The 20,495-nt window shown below is 40.6% G+C and overlaps 1 non-coding gene across 1 annotated transcript; it reads right to left on the bottom strand.

Moving 5' to 3' along the window:
• Positions 1–2,310: 2,310 nt before the first annotated feature.
• LOC121978884 lies at positions 2,311–2,417 on the bottom strand. The gene has a single exon (XR_006111216.1). It is a non-coding gene; the product is annotated as a small nucleolar RNA R71 (small nucleolar RNA).
• Positions 2,418–20,495: the final 18,078 nt, after the last annotated feature.

The following is a 20,495-nucleotide window of genomic DNA, read 5'->3' on the forward strand; positions in this document are numbered from 1 at the left end:
CGGGCAACCGGCCCGTTGACCCAGTTACGGGCCCGGGCCGGGTCCGGGCCAGACCCGGCCCGGGGTCGGGTCTACCCCCAAATAGTCTCGTTCTTATCCGTTTTTCTCTCGAAACCGAAAAGTTTTTTTTTTTCCGGTGGCTAATGTATGTTTTTGATCCTAATGTATATATTTTATAATTTAAGCTCTTTCTATGTTATTTCACTACATTTTTATTTGAGAATACTACTTTTATGAATTTCCTATATTATATAGCATAAAATGGAACGAAAATAAAAACGGAAGATCAGGATGGACAGTTTTCAGAGTTGAACACGAGTGTTCGTATCCAGCGGCACAGGTCATATGTCTATGTCTAGTGGGACGGGCTGTCTATGTCCAGCGATACAGGTCGTATCTGTGTTCTATTTGGTCATCTCTACATGAGTATCCGTATCTAGCAGCACATGTTGTGTTCTATTCGGCCACCTCTACATAGGCGCCCGTGCTTAGTGATACGAGTCGTATTCTATTTGGCCATTAGATCCAGAGTACTTGTGTCAGCCGACATGGGTCGTGCTTGAGTTATAGTATCAAACACGAGTGCTCGTGCTGTCGTGTTTGCCCTTGCTCTGAAGTTGCTATGCTCGACATGGGCGTTTATGTCGTCGGGCACGACCTGTGTCGGGCTTTTGCTCCATTGTCTATTAAAGTCGATCACATCATTTTGAAAGAGGATCTCGACCTGGGGCCATCGAAGGGCCCCAAAAAAGGGATCAAGAGCAGCAGCTAGAAGGAAAATACATTGATCGAGCCTAAGCATACTCTCATCTTTCTCTGATTTTCTAAACTTTTATTCGAACTCTTGTGATTTGAGCATGATCTGTGATTGTAACCCCAGGTTTATGGGATAAATTTTGAATTCTAGGATTAGGGACTAATACATTGTGATGTAAATGTAATTCTGAATGTTCTAAGTTTGATTTATCTTCTAATTTTTGTGATGTGATGAATTGTGGTTTGGATCTATCATGTTAACACATTCTTGATGCTAAAATATAAGATTCGTATCCTATGAGGGTTTGGAGATGAACCGAAAGGATAACTCAATCCTCCAACCCGTAGAAAATTGAGATGCAGAGAGTCGACAACGAAAGTAGATTAGTATGCCGCGAGGAACCTTATGTTGTCACAGAGTTTAGTGGATCAACACTAATTCATGGTCACATAGTAGGAAACAGGTTAATCGGGGATTGCGGGATCTCGTGACAGGGTCCATGTAGGTAGCAATATCTAATTCAATCATTTCAAAAGTAGGTGATAATTAGGATTATTATGCCGGTGTAGTTCCAAAAGTTTACACTGGATACATAGAATTGTCTACCTACACGAATCATCATTGAGAATGTGAATTCAAGTAAGGATAAGCATTTACTAACAATGAGATGAAACTCAAGTATTAGAATCACTTTGGTTATTTAGATTCTTCCACTAGCTACTACCTGACCTTTGTGTCTCTCTACTGCCTTTCTGATTTAGCGCTCTCTCTCTCTCTATCTCATCCTCTCTTTTCTCATGACCATTACCATTACCATTACCTATTGAGTTTTTCAGTAACGAGTTTTTCAGTAACAACACACTCCATTTATGATTAGTTTAGACAATTAAGTCTGATTAGTAGGCTAGTATTCGGTCTTCAGTCTTTGTGGATTTGATCTTTTTATTACTTGACGACACTATCGTGCACTTACGGATTTGCATACATCGAGTTTTTGACACCGTTTTCAAGAATTAATTTTGATTGATATTAGCTAAAATTTGATTGATTGAATTAGACTGTTTTTTTATTCACTGTTTGCATTTGTTTGGGCTTGCCTTCACTTTGTTTCTTGGACTTTTTAGGGAAAATCAAACTGGACTTGAAATATGATTGGTGACTAAGAGGAAGCCATGAGGGTAGTCAGTGATACCAAATTCTCAAAGATTTCTCCGTATCTATACCTCGAGCCTCAATATCTTGTATTGTTAAGCCCTTGATTGAAGCTAGAGATTTCAAACTCAACCCAGGGCTAATTCTTATTATTCAACAATAACAATTCGGGGACACATTTCAGAAGATCCATACTGACATTTAGATCATTTTTTTACGTGCTATAATATGGTAAAATGGGATGGTGTTTCAGAAGATGTAATCAGATTATTGGGATTCAATTTTTCTTAAAAAGTAAGGCAAGTAATTGGTTATACTCACTTCCACTAGCAAGCATCATGAATTGGAAGCCGATGGAAAAGTATTTTATAAATAAATATTTTCCACCAACCAAGACGACAAAATTTAGAAGTCAAATTATAAATTTCCAACAGGCAAAAGGAGAATCATTGTTTACAGCTTGGGAAAAACTCAAAGGATTACTAATACAACATCCTCATCATGGCCTAAAAGAGTGGTTCATAATTCATCTATTTTATATGGGTTCTCTGAAGTAGCTAGAGTTTCATTGGACTTGATGACAGGGAGTGCTTTGATGAAGAAAAATATGGAAGAAGGCTACTGACATCAAAGAGAGACCACGAAGACGAAAAAGATAGAGAGACTGCTGCACAATGCTTAGCTATGCATAAGATGAGCCCAGAAAGAGATACAGAACAATTAAAGATAAATTTTGAGGTTATGAACCAAGACATCGTTGAGAGAAAGAAAAAAGTTTGGGGGACTGATTTCCGAGTGGGTAAAGCATTTGTTAAACTGCTTAAATCAACATTACATACTGCCTGGGATGATGTTAGGAAGGTTAGATCATCAGAAGAGTGAGGTTCTAGAGTTTGAGAAGAAATTTTATACCGAGGCAACTTCTCAGAATGGGACACCACAATCGCCAAATTATGCAAAATTCCTAAAAGATGCATTGACCTTAAAAGTTGAAATGGAGTGACAAATTGTTGAGGGATTGTCTAAGGAATGCAACATAGTAATACAGGAGGGGGTACGTCTCAAATTGAAAGATCCCGGGAGCTTTTCAATACCATGTACTATTGGTAATGTCCACGTTGATAGAGTCATTTGTAATTTGGGATCCAGTGCGAGCCTTATGTCATATGTACTATTTAGAAGAATTGGACTGGAAGAATTGAAACCTACAAATATGTCCTTACAACTGGTGGATCGATTAATCAAGTATCCTTCAGGGAGATAAAGGATGTATCAGGGAAGATCAGAGCATATATGGTGTTGACAAATTTTATGACTTTGGATATGGAGGAAGACATAAAAATTCCCCTCATATTAGTGAGGTTGTTTCTAGCCACAACTAGCGCGGTATTTGATGTTAAGAATCATCAATTCTCATCAATTATAGGTGGAGAGAAAGTTGAATTTGATCTATCTAAGGTTATTCGATTATCTTTTAAAGTGGAAACTTATTGTAGAGTTGAAGTATTGAACACAGTTGTTCAAAAAAAGATTAACAAAGAACTATATAGGAAAGGAGATCTCGATTTGTCATAGGGTTTGATTTTTGCAATGCTCCAGCTACTTTCCAGCGATGCATGATTGCATGACAAGCATACAAGCATGCCAAAGCATACAAGGAAAAACCAAAGTATGACATGACATGCATATCATGAGAAGGGAATTTTGTGAGGGCGATTGGGTATTGCTAACCTAGACTAAGGAGAGTTGGTTAGTATTTGAGCTCTTTTGTACATATGGTTTAGTGATACTTGCTTTAGGCATTTTTTCTTTTTCTTAAAGTATGGTGTAGTTATCAGTTTTATATAAGGATGCTTTAGGCTTGTTAATCTTGTGAATTTGAGATGAAGCATAAGATGCATTGAATTGCCTCTTGAAGTATGGTTTACCCAACCTAGATTGAGGAGAGTTGGTTAGTATTTGAGCTCTTTTGTATATATGGTTTAGTGATACTTGCTTTAGGCGTTTTTCCTTTTTCATAAAGTATGGTGTAGTTATCAGTTTTATATAAGGATGCTTTAGCCTTGTTAATCTGGTGAATTTTAGATGAAGCATAAGATGTATTAAATTGTCCGTTGAAGTATAGATTACATGATTAGGATTTGATGATACCATATAGATGTATTCTCTAAAATTTTAGTGACTTATTTTTTCCTATCTTATAGTAGAATTTCACAGAAACACTGTTAAGTCAATTGATGTTTCATCTCATGCCTACTTGATAGTTAATTATTACATTTCACTCGAAGTTTGTTCCAAAAGGTAGGACTAGTACCATAGTGACCATGGTTGACTCTTTTCCCAACATCTTAGTTACTGGATTATGCTCGGTTTGTGATAGCAGATTATGCTTGGTTTGTGATAGCATATTTGGAAAAATCAAAATTCCAAGTGAGAGGCAAGAAAAGAAAAGAAAATAAAAGAAAATATTTGAGAAAAAAATGGGAAAGAAAAGAGTGGCAATAATGAGATAGAAAATAGTTGTCATTGGTAGAAAGAATGATACGCCCCTTTGAGACCAAGTTATTGGAGAAATGTTTATCCATTTCTCTTAATACCAAACATGCCTTTGAGACTTAGTGTTTGGAAGAGGGGATGAATATCACATATGGAAGGTAAGTGTCTAACGTTGGAAACTTTGGGAACAACTCGTTAAGCTAAACAAATAAGCTTGAACACATATGTGTTTAGCTCGTTAACGTTCGTGAACAACGTTCGTGAATAACGTTCGCGAACAACGTTCATGAACAATGTTCACGAACCATATTTATTAATAAAACTCTTTTCAATATGCTAAATAAACAATAAAATAAAATAAAATAAAATAAATAAATAAATTTAAATTATCAATCTTAATAACCAATCAAACAATTAAAAGTTTCAAACAATCAAACAAGCTTGAATTGAGAGCTTGATAACATCTAAACAAACCAAGCTCAAACCAAGCTCAAGCCAAGCTTGAATTGTGAGCTTAATAACATCTAAACGAACCAAGCTCAAGCCAAGCTTCAAACAAGCTCAAGCCCATAAAAAATAAACCAAGCTAAGCTTGAACACTCATTTCAAAAGCTTGGTTCATTTTAATCTCGGCTCGGCTTGGCTCGGTTATCTTATCAAACAAGCTTGAACACCCCAAAGCTCGGCTCGGCTTGTTTACAGCCCTAAGGATGATACTGTTGGTACAATTGACCTTTAGAATTTCGATGTTTGACAATATACCAATATCATATCAGGTTGACTAAGGGTTAATCCAAACATGACTTTATATTTGGAAGAGTTAAGTTTAGTCAGGATTAGATGATTAGCAAAGGTAAGTCCTAACCGAAGGTTAGGTATGTGAGAAGTTTACTAAGTGATTAGTCCTAAATGGAAGTTAGGCAAGGGTAAGTCCTAACTGAAGGTTAGACACATGAGAAGTTCACTGAGTGACTAATTCTAACTGGAGGTTAGACAAGTGGAAATCCTAGTGAGTGAAACTAGATCCTAGTGAGTCAAGTATCTGGTCCTCCACAATCTATTTGACTTTCCCCTCACATATGGTCAAGTATCTGGTCAACCTTGATTTCTTTCAGATATTTTCTAAACATATTGTTCAAATATCGACACTTAAACTTGAATCCACTTGAGCTTAATCAAATCGATCAACCTTGACCCAGTAATGATTGCACCAATAATCTTCCAATAAATAATAAAATAGAAAAAAAGAAAAATTATTAGTATATAAGATATCTGATAATTTAATAGATATAAGTACATAGACATATAAATATTTGATATCCAATAAATATTAAAAATTAAAAATAAAATATATAGAATCCCATCTAAATTCAATTTATTTCTATTCCTGTATATTTGATCCTGTCTGAAATCTGAGTCAAACGAAGGTCGGTTGAGGTGTCGTCGGTGTTGATGGAGAGGCGACTTAGATACATCTGGCGTATGTGCACCAGGAAACAGACTCCCACGTGGAATTGAAGGATGACGATGACCTAACCGACGGTTCTTAGGCTCTGTACGCACTCAGACAGGCACACGGAACGTTAGAGACCTGAAACCAAGAAAAAAGTCCCCTGCGCAGACCCTCCGACACTCAAGTCAAGTACTTTTCCCTAGAAAAACAGTGTACGAAGGAAAAAAGAAATGTAGTAGACGAGTACGAATGTGCGAGAGAGCGTACCTATACAAGGGAGAGGACCTCCCCTTTTTTATATGATACTGTGTACCTCTGGAACCGGATCGCTGTCAGAGAATATCGGGTGTCAGGGGCTGTCGGGTGATGGAGAACACGTGGCACCCTCTTATGGATTGAAAGAATGTTCTATTCGCAGATGACAGCAAGCCACTGAAATATTCTTTGACATATGGTAGGTATTCTCTGACAGACAGTTACGATTCCCTGATATTATTGTCGCCTAGTGCCATCTGTCCCGCTCGGATTGAGTTACGGGCAGTTTGGGCTGATCATTAGGGTGTGGCGCTTGGCCCGAGTCTTGATGAGGGAGACGAGCTACGATGAGGATCCGATCTTTCACACTTGGAGTACTGAAGAGTTGACCGGGAGTTGTCTTATTGAAAGTACCAGGTCTGTCTATGCAGATCGGGTTGAGGAAACCAGACGAGTCAGGGAAGGTCAAGCCTTACTCCGGGCCACATCTCATGTCTCTGATATGGGATCTTGATTTGTCAATATCCGACCGAGAATTATGCGGCTGATGACGTCAGGTGGTCTAACTCCTTCTCCCTAACGGCTAACTGCCATGCCCCCTTGATTTCTAACTACCACGTCTCCTTGACTTATAACTGTAACGCCCTCTTGACTTCTGATTGCAATATCCCCTTACTTCTAACTACCTAACTTTATTGGATCCTATCCTTATACGTCGTATCAATACTCGTAACGATCTTAGATTTATTTATCAATATTTAAAAAACAAATTTAAACTATTTAAAGGTGTCTTCTAAATTTTATTTAATTTGGAGTTTTTAAAGATTATCCAGCCCCAACTGGTCAATAGCTTCCGGTGGATATTTTGTGACGTGTGGGATGACTCAAATTGCAATGACGGGAATATTTTTTATTGAAAAATATTTTATTTTGAACGAAAGTCAATTTATAAATTCGATGGATTTTATTATTTAATAAAAATGTTTATACATACGAAAATCAACACGGAATATCTTTTTTCTCATTCGTAATTATATTTGAAATGATGACAAAAATGGATATATTATATTCGTCTCAACATCTCCTCAATTCATCTCATAATTGACTTATTGCACGGGAAATTTCATAGCACAATGTCAATGTTTAATCGGTATTTAACTAATTTTTTTTTCTCGAGGAAACTATTTTTGTGATTCAGAAAATGAAAGCGCATTCTAAATAATATTAAAACTTATCGTACATGAGAAATTATTTAAGAAAAGGGTCCTTGTCATTTTATCCCATTGAGGGGTTAGTAAATACTAAAATATCGAGGTCTCAAGAATATGGTGCAGTAATAAAATAATTAAACAAATAAATAAATAAATCAAAATATAAATTTTAAGAAAAATAAATATTCTAGATATCAACTTTTGAGTATGTATAAATTGTGATTCAAATTTATCATAAATTAGAAGAAAGATTATTTATCTTCAGGATTAATAAATAAACTTATCAAATACTCCTTTAGGCATGTATCACTTTTGTTTTGTTTTTTTGTTTGTGAAGATATTCCAACCAAATAAATTCATTAAAAAAGGTAAATTTATCAAAAAACTTATCCCTATAGTCTTAGTTTACCCCCACAAAATACTTCTTTATTATAATACTATCAATTACTTGCAGACATACAAGCTTATAAAAGATATTGTGACAATTAGTCATGAAAATTGACTATTTTTATATATCAAATTTGAATTTAAAATGTAGAAATAATGGAAAGCTTGAGAAAAGGATAAACTAAATGCCCAACTTGAGAACATAGATATACAAATGATGAATAGAATAATCCTCATTTTATTAATTAACTTATTGTGGAAGTGTTAGTTCAATCTTGGGGCATATATTAAATAGTTGTTAATATGTGAATGTAGTTCACTCGAACCATTGAGGTCGTGAGCATTCGCAGCCCTTCAAATCCTAAGCATTTGCGGCCGTTTAATTATGGTTGCTTGACCGCGAGTTGATGGTGGAGCTTGTGACGATGATATCATTTGGCCGTGAGTCTACTATTAAGGGCCATGTCCAAATATGTTGTATGTATGACTATAGGAGTATGTGACATGAGGGGCGCCTATGTTCACATCCCATTATTGATGGTATAAACAACTTCGGATCAAGGTTGATCAAGTTGATCAAGTTTGGATTGACTCAAAATTGAATTTCTATATTTGATCAATATGCAAGAAAGAAGTTAAGTGCATCACAGTTGAGTAGATACTTAATGATATTAAAAGTCCAACGGGAAGATGGTAAGGAAAGTTCAAGTGGGTCAAGAAGTATCAGACATTTGGTAATCAAAAGTTCAACAAGAAGTTGCCAATAGGAAAGTCTAAGTGAGTGAGTCACGGAGGATCGGACACTTGGTGATCAGAAGACCAACGGAAAATTGACAAGCAAAGTCTAAGTGGACCAAGAAGAACCAGAAACTTGACAAGTGGGCTACGGAGGATCGGACATTTGATGACTGAAAGTCCAACAAGAAGTTGGTAAGAGGAAAGTCCAAGTGTATCATAGAGTACCAGACACTTGGCACAAGATGGTAAATCCGAGTGGATCATGAAGGACAAAACACTTGGCAATTGGAAGTCCAACAAGAAGTTGGGAAGAGGAAAGTCCAAGTGAATTACGGAGGACCGGACATTTAGTAATTAGAAGTCCAACAGAGAGTTGGTAAGAGGGAAGTCCAAGTAGGTCACAGAGGAATAGACACTTGGCATAATATGGTAAGTCTAAGTAGATTATGGAGGACTAGACACTTGGCACGAGATGCAAATTCCAAGTGGGTTAAAAGTTAACCAAGCACTTAGGTGAAGAAGCTCTAACAAATTAAGGTTGATCAAATGTTATGTAATGAGAAGTTCCAATAAGTCATAGATGACTTTAGGATTGGGGAAAGAAACCCTAAACTCATATTCAAAGTTTAGGATTAGCCCAAAGCAATGAATTGGCTCAATCGATTGAGGGCTTATCTCGAGAGTACAATAAGATCCGGAATCGATTGAAGATGGTAAGGGAAGTCCAAGTGTGTCAAGGAGGACCGAACACTTAGTAATCAGAAGTCCAATAAAAAGTTGGCAAGAGGAAAGTTTAAGTGGATCACGGAGGACTGGACACTTGGTGACTGGAAGTCCAATGAAAAGTTGGTAAGAGGGAACTTCAAGTGGGTTACGGAGGACGTGACACTTAGCATGAGACGGTAAGTCCAAGTGGGCTATGAAGGACTGGACACCTGCATGAGATGAAAAATCTAAGTGGGTCAAAAGTTGACCAAACACTTGATGAAAGAGTCCCTAGTAAGTCAAGGTTGACCGAATGCTATGCAACAGGAAGTCCCAACAAATCACGGATGACTTTAGGGTTAGGCAAAGGAACCCTAAAATTGGATTCAGAATTTAGGGTTGGATAATCGATTAGTGTAATCGATTGATCCAAAGTAATCTATTGGATCAATCGATTGAGGGCTTATCTTGGGAGCATAGTAAGGTCCAGAATCAATTGAAGTTGGCAAAAGAAGTCCAAGTGAATCGAGAAGGATCAAATACTTAGTAATCGGAAGTCTAACAAAAAGTTGACAAAAGGAAAATCCAAGTGGGTCACGAAGGACTGGACACTTGGTGACTAAAAGTCCAATAGAAAATTGGTAAGAAAGAAGTCTAAGTGGGTCATTGAGAACTGGATACTTGATATGAGATTGTAAGTTCAAGTGGGTCATGAAAGATCAGACACTTGGCATAAGACATTAAGTCCAAGTGGGTCATGAAAGACCAGATACTTGGAAAGATATGGAAAGTTCAAGTGGGTCAAAGGTTGATCAACACTTAGTAAAGAAGCCTCTAGCAGGTCAAGGTTGATCGAATGCTATGCAACGGAAAGTCCCAACAAGTCATGGATAACTTTAGGGTTCGACAAAGGAATCCTAAATTCAGATTCAGACATTAGGATTGGACAATTGATTAGTGTAATTGATTGATCCAAAATAATTGATTGGTTCAATCGATTGAGGGTTTATCTCAAGACCATTGAGGGTTTATCTCAGGACCATTGTAAGGTCTGGAATCGATTGGCTTAAGGTAATCGATTGAGATAATCAATTTGTAGAAGTTTTGTGAGGAAACAGAAGTCTGTCGAATTGATTGACCTAATTGATTCAACCTTATCAATTGATTGGGCTAATCTATTGATAGTGCCTTCTCAAGAGAACAAAAGACTTCATAATCAATTGACTAAATCAATTGGAAGCTGACAATCGATTGGTATCACTCACCAATTAATTGGTTGGACGAAAAAGAGTCACTATGCAGATTTGAATATTCGGATCTGACATGACAATTGATTCGGGGCAAGACTAATCGATTAGGAAGTGTAAATCAGCCCGAAAGCAACCCTAGAAAAGGAGGTCTCGTGGAAATTTGAAGAGGCCGGTTCTTGGAGATTCTAAAGCACAGTGTTGGTGCATTTCTAAGTCAACAAGAGGCATTTCCGAGTGCTAAGAGATCAAGTAAGCAAGGTTTTGATTGTAAGGTCATTTTTGATTGTATTTGTGTTTGTCTTCTTGTTTCATGTGGTGTTCTTTCCTCCATAAAGTGTTTAAAAAGGAGAGAGTTCATAGTAGAAGAAGATCACTGGTGTGGATCCCTGGATTAGTCATCTAAAAAATATGGATACTAAGTAAATAAAGATATTGTCCATGTGGAATCGAGTTTGAAAAAAAGTTTCCGTGGCACATTCAACGACGAGCACAAAGCAGCTCACATAGGCCATAACAATCACTAATGTCCGTAACAAGTTAGATAGGATGTTGTGCCTAAGAGTGGCCACTTGGGCAATATCAAGAGCTTGAAACGGAGAATTCAAGAAACTAAGAGAGAAAAGCTGAAGGGAGAACTTAGGAAGCTCAGAGAGGATAGTTCAAAGGACAAAACTTGAGGAGCTTGGTGTCCTCGAAGTACAGAAAAAAAAAGTAAATAAACCTAGCTAGTCTTGAGAGTATCCTCGAAGTACAGAGCTCTGGCCTGGGGTGCTTAATCTACTTGGAGTTTAGTGCTCAAGAAGATTGGAATGGAGATATCAAAACATCCTAGGCGAGAACTCAGAGAGTTCGACACAAAGAACTTGGGAACTCAAGACAGTGACTTTGTCATTGCTTACACGATCAAGGGAACAACCACATATGATGACTTGGGTAAGCCACATGGGTGTGACACAATGACTTGGAGTACAAATAGGATAAGTATCATGGTATATCAAATACAATTATAATTTATAAAACTCTAATATTTCTACATAATAAACTCTAATATTTCTACATAAATTATCATGCAAATACCATTATAATTTATAAACTATAATATTTCTACATAGAATGTTTTATTGTAAGGAAACCTATCACATACTTTTTAAATTTAAAGTAATATAATGACAGTAAATCCAGCTCATCCTTCATCGTATGCCTTATATGCCATATTGAAGATTTATCATTAGTCTCTGTAAGATTTGGGTTGACAAAATAAATTATAATTTTAAATTAAATGAGAAAATGATGTTGTTGATTTTGAATGATTTAATACGTGAACACGACATCAATCAATTAATTAATTTATGATTATTTTTTATAGAATATGCCATATATTTATTAGTTACTTAAGTTAGTTTGGAAGCAAATGATAAGTTTCTTAAAGAAAAAGTCAATTCCTTAATATTTTTTTTTAAACAATCACGTATTAGTGTTATTGGGTGGGACGAAATGATAGTTTTTTTTTAATATGAGGAGCATTTTATAATACTAACTTTTGAGGTGTATTTTGTAAAAAAAATAGTTAAACCGAACTTAAGAAAAACTTGGATCGTGCCCAATAAAACCATTGTTTGGGCCTCTGTTTGGATCGATTCGAATCGGCAAATTAGGCCCAAGCAATTGATTTCAGATCCAGATCCGCAACTGGCTCGAGCATCTTCGTGACGTAGCTCAAACAGTTTCCTTGGGCCGCAAAGACTTAGCTGAGATGATAAGTAGATAATAAATTTACCTAATGAGTTAAGAATTAAATTCCGGGAGTGGCAGTGTAAATCACTGGACCGGCATAACTCATCCTCCCATCCATCATATTTCTTCCTTGTGATGGTTCAGGAACGAATTGATGCTACCTTCTCCGTGTTGCTCCTGAGACAGATTGACGGGGGTACTAGGAGCGAGTGTATTCATCTTTTACCACAAGGAACGAATTGACAGAGACACTCAACTAGACAATCCTTGAATGGTCTGCCTCAAACGAAGTCCTTGAGCTCTACTTTCTAATTAATCATCCGCTGCTCTCCTCCTCCCTTTAAGTTCTCCTTATAGTTGGTTTTGTTTCTGCTAATTTATTGTTTTCTTGTCCCAGAGCGACAAGGAACTCCTTCTGAAGCTCCAAGAGGCTTTGAGTTCAGATCCCGACAATCCCCGCCACCACTACGACCTGGCATGGTTCTCGTTTTGTTTCGTTGCTTCTCGCGTGTCTGGTTTTTTTTTTTAATCATTTCACTGTAAGTTTAGGGCATTTATCCATGAAAAAAAATTACTACTTTTAACGGTCTCTTGATATCGATCCTATGGATATGGAATAAGATAAATATATATACATAGACGTTAAGCATATAATAAGATAAATCTAAATTGTCAATTTATAGAGTCGACTCCTAACTATTACGTAAGTGTCATGCCCCGGAGGAGTCCCTGTCCAAAGAAATTTCGGCAACATCTCCCCTGTACCGCGGACAATCTGAAACTTTCTACAAACACTATATACCTCAGTCACATGCGGCTGGAATAATAACAATAATAAGCAAACATCAACACAGACAACCACGCAGTTTATATAAATTTCAGCCTATGGCTGACACAACCACGCAGTTTAATAATAATCAAACTGAACAGTAGTACTATGACTCAAAAACACTCTATTCAACTACACCCATAAAGCTCAAAAACATATTCCTACTCCACTACACTCGTAAAGCTCAAATCCGACGATAAAACTAACTTACCTCTTCTGCCATCTAGGCAGACATGTAGTAAAAGCAAAATCCAAATAAAAGTCATCCACAAGTAAGAACAATCCACACAAGATCCAAAGTATCCAAAAAAAAACATAACAGGCTCAAAACATAGTCTAGTAAAGAAGAAAAACCAAAAGATCCATAAGCCCTCGTGGTCTACAGGGGACTAGCAACTGGAACTCTCTCCTGACAGCATCAACCTGAAAATAATAACGGAGGCGGGAGTGAGTCCAACGCTCAGCGGGTAACAACTGATATACATAGTAAAGAAGTAACATCTAACACTAATCATGCGTACAGTCTCCTGACGTAATAAAGGTAAATGTAATCTGAAATGAACAGGAGAATACTGTACTAACCAGGACCTGGTACAAGGATAAACAGTCCGAGAGGTATAGAAATCCTGTATGCATGTCAAGCATGACATCCAACCAATATGCAGCAAATAAATGCAGCAAACACAATCACAAGAAATAAATGCATCAATGTGTATGATGCCAATGTAGTCATGGTCACCCCTGACGCCAGTCAGGCATCTCACACCCAATGGTGGGACCGAGTGGGTAGGGGCTGTGACAACCGTGCACTCTGCATCACTACTCCTGATGAGTCACCGAGTGGACGGGATGCTGTCGGAGTACACACATACTCCTACCCCAAATCATAAATGGGGGAGCGCAATGCTCTCATCTCCCGGTATACGATGACGGGGAGGGGTCTCGACGTGCTACCACGCTGCTATCACACTACCCATGAGCAGACCAACGGAGCACCGAACGAGCAAACTGACGTGCTACCACGCTGCATCACGCTACCCATAAGCGTCAACAATGGAGCACCGAACAGTGATGAAACTGGCGATTTGCTCAACAATAATGGAGCAATCTATCACACAACATGCAATCATGCGAATGGTTCATGACACTAAGCATGGTAATATACTGAACCAAATCTATATACATACATGATGTGCACCATAATCAATAAATCATATCAAGAGTTCACAGATCAGATAGGGTATCACACCTAGGTCCTGAACATGGTGAAGCATGGTTATATCACTACCCCTAAGCATGTGTAATCAGGTAAGTAATAACATGAGATGCAAAACAAACAATCAACCAAACATGTAACAGGTATCGGGTAGTGACTAACCGAAACAATTAAGAAACATAATTGTTGCTATTTGTTAAGTTCACTACTATGCATATCAAAGACATAAAGTTAAAAGTACCCGCCTCCAATAAGAAATGGTCCAATCCGAGAATCGAGATACTCGTCTCGCGTCAAAGACCTGTGATACCAATGTAAATATATTTTATTTAGCTACAATTCCCATAAATAGCTAAATGAAATCTCTAACCCTAAATTAGGACAAAACCCTAATCAATATACACAACCTCAATCTACTCATAATCATCCATCTAAACAATCGAATCAAAACCATATTCTATAGCATATATAAAATGCTCTACACCTTACCTCAAGTTCCACAACCGTTCTTGTTGCTGAAAAATCAAAGAGTAAATACTGAAATAAGGAAATGTCGGCTGCTGAAGATCAAGACCCTACAACCAGAGACCACCATCCTCAATTAACACAATCCTTCCACCCAAACACATTACTGCTCATGGTAGGACACAAAACATAGCAAACATTTTGAAAACCAAACCCTAAACCCTCACCTTCAATCCCACTGCCGGACTCCTGCTACCCTCAGTCTCCTTCTTGAGCTCTCGTTTTTCGGCGACTCTAGTTGTCCGCCAAGAGAGGGAAGGAGGTACAGTCACCGATGCTAGAACAGAGGAGCAATTGGCCGGCGGCGGTTTCGGGACTAAGGCACAGTGAGGTCCTTCGGTGATGGTCGGCTCTAGCAGCACAGGGGAAGCGTCAAATCTCCACATCCCAAACAAATATGCAATCAAAACACTAATCCAACACTGAGCAAGACTACCCATGAACTAGAGCCGAGATCACAAGCGGAGGGAACCAGGAGGCGGCGATGGAGTGAGTCTGAGTAGAGGAAAGGGCAACGGTGACGCTAGGGCACCGACTCGGAGGCGCTCGGGAGAAGAAAAGAAAAGGGCTTCGGGTGTGCGGCGCAATGTGGCTAGGGCAGAGGATCGGGAGAATAGAGAGGAATAAAAGGAGAACCACTCGTGCGGCGCCGATTAGGGCACGGGGAAGGAGTTGGGCGCGCGTGGGTTCGGCGAGGAAGAGAAAACGGAGGAAAGAAGAAAAAAAAATAAAGAAAAGAAATAAAAGAAAAATAAAGGAAAAAGTAAACTTTTCCTCGCTTAAATGGGTAGCCTAAACATGCTTTCCTGGGGCCCAGTTTTATCCCCGTGAACTCGTCCATACGAGTTCCGAAAAATTCCCAAAAAATTTTCAAAAATTCTGAAAAATTCCCTTATTAATATTCGTCTATTTCCGGTATTTTACATTCTCCCCCACTAATAAAAATTTGGTCCCCAAATTTCATTATCTACCTTCAACAAGTACTAACAATAGACAGAAAGTATAAATGCTGAACGGTAAACTAAATCACATACCTCAAGTGAAAAGATGGGGGTATCGAGCTCGGATAGTATCCTCGAGCTCCCAAGTAGCCTTTTCATCCGAATGATGCTGCCATCCGACTTTAACCAGCCGGATAGTCTTGTTCCGCAACTGACGCTATTTTCGGTCAAGAATCCGTACCGGAATCTTCTCATATGTAATGTCAGGCTGAACTGGAACTGGAATATCTGCTAGCACATGCGTCGGGTCGGGCACGTATCTCCGCAGCATAGATACGTGGAATACATCATGGACGCTTACTGCTCCGATCCTCTCCAAGATCTCGAAAGGGCCAATATAGCTTACCTCCGAGGCCAAATCTCTTTACCCCTTTCGTGGGTGAAACTCATGAAATACATGGTGCCTGAGAGAACTCTAGTGGTCTGCGTCTCCGATCGGCATAACTCTTCTAGCGGTCTGCGCCTCCGACATCCTCCGTCTGATAGTACGGACCAACTCTGCATCCTGCTGAGCTCTAGGAGGTCCCAACATGGGCCTCTCCAACCTCATCCCGGAGGGTGGGTGTCCGACAAGGCCTACCATACAGCGCCTCAAGCGGTGCCATCTGGATAGCCGAATGAAAACTGTTGTGGCGAACTCTACCAATGGTAAGTGGTCCTCCCAGCGCCTCAAAATCCATAACACACGACCTCAGAGGTCCTCTAAAGTTTGAATGGTCCGCTCACCATCATGCCCGTACTAAATCGGGCTGCGTGCCCAAGGCTGCTGCGAGACTCTGCCGAGAAGCAGGGCGTGGCGTGGATCTCTATCCGAAATGATACCCAACGGAACACCATGTAATCTGATGATCTCTCGGCAATATAGATCTGCCAATCGATCCAGGGAATCTATCCTCCGAATCGCTAAGAAGTGTGCGGATTTGGTTAATCGATCAACGATTACCCAAATCGCGTCATGGCCTCGTCGTGTCCTCGGCAATCCCACCACAAAGTCCATTCCACTCAGGAATAGGAATCCGCTGAAGTAACCCGGCAGGTCTCTGATGCTCAGCCTTCACCTGTTGACAGACAAGACATCTAGCTACAAAATCCACGATGTTTTTCTTCATACCGTTCCACCAATAGGAACGCCTCAAGTCTCGATACATACGGGTCCCGCCTGGATGGATCGCAAATCGAGAGTGATGAGCCTCCTGAAGTAACTCCTGTAAGACTGGATGAGACTGAGGTACACACAATCTGCCTCGGAAGTATATAATACCCTCCTCGTCTCGTGTAAACTCGGTCTGCTGCCCGGAAGCTATCTGACTGCTAATGAACTATAAATGCTGATCACCAGCCTGGGCCTCTCGGATCCTCGTCCTAATCGACGACTGAGTAACCATGGTAACAAGAATACCCTGCTCTGTCTGTCCCTGCTCCTCAAAGTCTAACTCAGAGAAACCCTGAACAAAGTCTGTAACTGAAACTCGGTGGCAAGCCAAAGTCGCTCTGGACTTCCTGCTGAGTGCATCGGCAACCACATTAGCTTTTCTCGGGTGGTAGCTAATGGTACAATCATAATCTTTCAGGAACTCCATCCATCTCCTCTGTCGGAGATTAAGCTCCTTCTGAGTAAAAATATATTTGAGACTCTTATGATCAGTGAGAATCTCAAATGTAATACCATATAAATGATGCCGCCAAAGTTTCAGAGCAAAGATGATGGCAGCTAACTCCAGATCATGGACTGGGTAGTTCTTCTCATGCTCCTTTAGCTGACGGGAAGCATAAGAGACTACTCTACCGTGCTGCATCAGAACAGCACCCAAACCCTGTAGAGAAGTGTCGATGTAGAGTACAAATCCGTCCTCTCCAGAAGGTAAAACCAAAACTGGAGTCGACACTAATCTCCGCTTCAGCTCCTGAAAGCTGGTCTCGCAATCCTCTGTCCACGTAAACTTCACGCCCTTCCTGGTAAGGCGTGTCAGCGGCATAGCAATACGTGAGAAACCCTCGACAAAACGTCGGTAATATCCGGCCAATCCCAGAAAACTACGGATCTCTTGAACTGACTTCGGCTGTCTGAGGGTCTACTGAAATACCTCTGCTAGAAACCACGTGTCCCAGAAAACCGACTGAAGATAGCCAGAACGCACACTTACTGAACTTCACGTACAGCTGATGTCGTCGAAGAATCTCCAAGACTATACGAAGATGCTGTGGATGCTCCTCCTCGGAATGCGAGTAGACCAATATGTCATCAATGAAAACGATAACAAACTGATCAAGATACTCCGAAAAACTCCATAAACACCGCTGGAGCATTGGTAAGCCCAAATGACATTACCAAAAACTCATAATGACCGTATCTGGTACGGAAAGCTGTCTTTTGGATATCAGAATCTCTGACTCTCAGCTGATGATATCCGGATCGCAGATCAATCTTAGAATACATTGATGTACCTCTGAGCTGATCAAACAAATCCTCGATCCGTGGTAATGGATATTTATTTCTGACAGTCACTGCATTCAACTGTCTGTAGTCAATACATAACCTTATGGTACCATCCTTCTTCTTGACAAATAACACCGGAGAACCCCATGGAGAAACACTAGGACGAATAAATCCCCTATCCAAAAGCTCCTGGAGTTGAACCTTCAGCTCGTTCAACTCTTTTGGTGCCATACGATAAGGAGCTTTCGATGCCGGTGCGGTCCCCAAAATCAGCTCAATAGCGAACTCCACTTGCCTTCTGGGAGGCAAACCAGGTAGCTCCTCTGGAAATACATCCGGATACTCTCGGACTACTGGAACGTCGGAGAGCTGCGAACTACTGCTGTCATCTGTACTAATCAAAGATAATAGGAAACCCTGACAGCCATGAGACAACAGCTGTTGTACCTGAATCGTCGAAATAACCGATATGTCATTGTCTCTGATGCCAGTGAAATCCCACGAGGGTAGGTTCGGAGGCCGGAATGTGACAACCCTCGTCTGACAATCAACTGTGGCATGATATGCTGACAAACAATCCATGCCAAGTATAATATCAAAATCGACCATTTCCAATACTAAAATATCCACCGTAAGTATTAGGTTGCCAAAATCTAACGGGCAACCTCTGACCTCTTGTGTGACGCCCAAAGTATCACCAGACGATAGAGAGACAGTCAATCGCTGGGGGTCTACAAGTGGGTAATCTACTAATCTCCCGCATATAGGTACGAGATATGAAAGAATGCGAGCTACCAGTATCAATCAATATATCAGCGGAAAATGCATAAATGGAAATCGGCGGTCAAATCGGCCGTTGTGCATCCTCCACAGTAATCGCATGAACACGTCAGGTCTCGGCGGAGGAGGAGGTTATGGCACCCGGATAATGTGCGGAGAAGGCGGGGCGTCATCGATGGGCCAGTCAGTCTTGGCCTAGCGCATCGATCGCCCTGCGTCGGATAATAAGGTCCGGAGCAAACTGGGGTGTTATGGAAGCACTGGAGTACTCTGTCCAAGCATGCCAAATCTGTTGCAGTGGGAGCTGCGATGATGTGAGGTGGAATCTCCGCCCTCCTCGTCGAGACCACGTTGGTCTTTGTCCTCCTGGCGGTAACTCGGGAGCGGTATCTTGAGCCTTAGGTTGGCAATCTCGACTCGATGCCCGAGGCGCAATAGCAATGCCCATCATCTGTTGTGGTGATGTGATCTCGTAACCCATGAAACAATGTATGTTGGCGGGTTGTTTTTCTGTTTGTGGAGGCTGAAGCGTCTGAAGCGCGATTTAGAGACCTCGAGATACCCAGTACCACGATCGACCCATTGCGCTTGCTCTCGTGGTGTAGCTTTGGATGCATCGGATGTCTGACTCGACTGCTTCCTTTTCCTATCCGGAAAAACTCTCTGCTGAGCTGACTCAATAATGAGGGCTCTATCAAACATCTCCGCATAAGATGTGATACCAAGACCCGCAAGTCTTAGTTGCAAATGTCCATCCAGCCCCTGAATGAACTGCTGCATACATGAACTATCCTCAGCAACTAGCTCTGGACAAAATCTGGCAAATCTGTCAAACTCTATATTATACTCTGTCACCGACCGGTTGTCCTGTCGCAAACTCAAAAAATCCTGCCGGCGAGCCATCTGATAAGCTCGTGGAAAGAAACGGCTCTCAAAAGCGTCTCTGAATCTGGCCCAAGTGAGCCGCATCCCGTAAGTGAAAAGCAGCCAACTCTGCTTTCTCCCACTCGGAGTAAGCCATATAGAAGAAGGTCCACTCCATAGTCTCAATCCAAGACAGGGCCACACTCGGATCACGATCTCCTCGGAAGAGTGTAAATCGACTCTTCATCGACTCTGCCAACGCTGGAATCCTGGCTCGTGCCGCAACAATGTCAGTGAGGTGTGTCTGAACGGCTGTAGGAACTAGCGGAACCATTGGAGCTGGCGCTACAGGTGGTACCGTTGAATAGACCGGAGGAGGTACTCCCGGTGCTGCTGGGTAAACTGGAGCATAAGCCGTCGGTGGCACTGTAGGGTGAACATAGGTGGCCGCGACTGGAGGTACAGTAGGTAATGGTACCGGATGTGGAGCAGCCGGTATCCATGATGCAGGTGCTGCAAGGTATGCTGTAGGTACTGGGGGCATAGGTGCCACTGGTGTCGGGTACATGGTAGGTCCAGGTGTCGATGGTGCCGAGTACGCCATAGGCTGCTACCCTGAGTCTGTCCCTGACTGACAGGCTCATCTACAGTAGGCATCTTTGGCATATCCAGAGATCCCGAGGTCCTCGTACGTGGTCGTCCAGC

The sequence above is a fragment of the Zingiber officinale genome, chromosome 4B (genome assembly GCF_018446385.1).
Source record: "Zingiber officinale cultivar Zhangliang chromosome 4B, Zo_v1.1, whole genome shotgun sequence".
NCBI classification, from domain to species: Eukaryota; Viridiplantae; Streptophyta; class Magnoliopsida; order Zingiberales; family Zingiberaceae; genus Zingiber; species Zingiber officinale.